Source organism: Tenrec ecaudatus, chromosome 9, assembly GCF_050624435.1.
Source record: "Tenrec ecaudatus isolate mTenEca1 chromosome 9, mTenEca1.hap1, whole genome shotgun sequence".
In the NCBI taxonomy this organism is placed as follows: domain Eukaryota; kingdom Metazoa; phylum Chordata; class Mammalia; order Afrosoricida; family Tenrecidae; genus Tenrec; species Tenrec ecaudatus.
Window position 1 is genome coordinate 38,251,045 of NC_134538.1, and position 1,817 is coordinate 38,252,861.

Genomic DNA, 1,817 nt, shown 5'->3' on the forward strand with positions numbered 1-1,817 from the left:
AGCAGCCATCTCATCTGTTCTCAAACACTTTCCTTTGTGTGCTTTTGGCCAAGGGCAAGGAGATTCGTAGTTCCATTCTGAGCCCCACAAACCAATCTGGAAACTGGTGATGTTTAGATTCTTTCACTATTGCTGAAAGGGAGCTCGTTAAATTTGCAGAAATTGAAGGTGAAAACACTTCTCTATCCCCCAAGCCCTGCTACCTACAGTCCAGCAGGGAACTGAAGTGGTCAGGGCATTCCAATTTAATCCCTTCTCACAGACTCCAGCATCTCTCTCCCTTCTATCCTCCACAGAGCTGCCAGATGGAATTCTTTCTTTTTAAAAAAGCCTTTTTAAATCGCTTCTCAGCCTTTTGGCTAAGATCAAGTGTAGTATCTGTTCTTATCTGTTTAATATCTGATACGTCCTCTATCTGAGGACAATAGATTAAATGGATTTTTGGAGCAGGGAGTTGGAATAGGAGCTTGCTCCGTCCACTCCACGCATCGACCTGGCATTGCAGTACTTTCAGGAACGGTACACCCCTTCGGGGGATTTTAAAAAAGAAAGCTTTTGCTGTGTCATTTTCCCTGCTTAAAATAAAATCCTTCCAAGAGTCTGAATTCCAAAAGTTAGCAACCCTTTCTTTATGTTCCTCTGGAAAATCCCAGTGCTTTCCTCTATAGAAACAGGCCCAGGACCTTGAACTTTCATGGTTCTGCTAAGATCCCCTGACTGCCAGAAGTGGATGGCCACTGCCTCTGTCCAGTCCTAGAGGGTCCGCCCCATGGATGGAGCCCTGCTATGGAATTCATCCCTTATTTATTGCAGTACCTTCCATTCAAAGACCCCCAGAGACAACCACCATGGAAACTGGGTTGTTGTCGGCTGCCTTCAGGTTGCCCGGCTCTGGTGACCTTGGGTACAAGAAAGAAATGCTGCTCAGTCTGTTATCATGTCCAGGTCATTGCTGTAGTTCTTTCGCTAATTCCCCTCACAGGGGGTCTCCCCCTCTCAACACTGCCTCTGCTTCATCAGATGTGATATCTGATCCATCCAGCAATGGATACATCTTAAAGGGTACTGGCTGTGCTCTGTGGGGGGTCCTCCTACAGCTCTCCCTCCAGGTTCCAGCATATGCTTCCTCTTCTCATCTCTGGACTCTCTGACCGCCATCCTACCATCTGTTCTTACTTATGTTGGCTTATATCGGGTCCTCACAGGAACAGATAACCTCAACTTTCTCCTGAGGAGTGGCAGGTGGGTTTGACCCAGCGACTAATGCTTATGTCCCTTCAATTCTCCTTGAGAACCTTATCTACTTCCTGTCTGATTCCAGGTTGTACCAGCATGGATGGAAGTGATCAGGGTTTCAGGGAGGAGAAGCCCCTGGATTGAGGTCTTGCTGCCAGGAAGCAGGGATGCTGGGGCTGGAGTCTCAGTCTCTCGATTCTTAGTTCTGTGACCTTTTCTTTGACCCTCTGATTTAGAGTGGGGTCAGCTTACCTAGAAATCAAGATGGTTTCTAGATCAGTTTTTTCAAACCATGGTGTCATGAATTGATTTAGAAGGTCTTGAGCCATGGTAAAAAGAAAACAGGACAGAAACTATTTGCACTTGCCCCACACAATAATGATAAGTATTGTTTCATTATACATTGGCTTTAGTGGCGTGATTTGCGTAGGGCTGAATATAAAATGCCACAGTCAAATAAATTTGAAAGCAATTAAAAATCATTTTATTGGGGGCTCATACAACTCTTATCACAGTCCACACATACCTCAATTGTGTCAAGCACATTTGTACATTTGTTGCCCTCATCATTCTCAAAATAT

The 1,817-nt window shown here is 45.1% G+C and overlaps 1 non-coding gene across 1 annotated transcript; it reads left to right on the forward strand.

Moving 5' to 3' along the window:
- Positions 1-339: 339 nt before the first annotated feature.
- On the forward strand, positions 340-530 carry LOC142457414 (U2 spliceosomal RNA). Its single transcript, XR_012786161.1, has one exon. It is a non-coding gene; the product is annotated as a U2 spliceosomal RNA (small nuclear RNA).
- Positions 531-1,817: the final 1,287 nt, after the last annotated feature.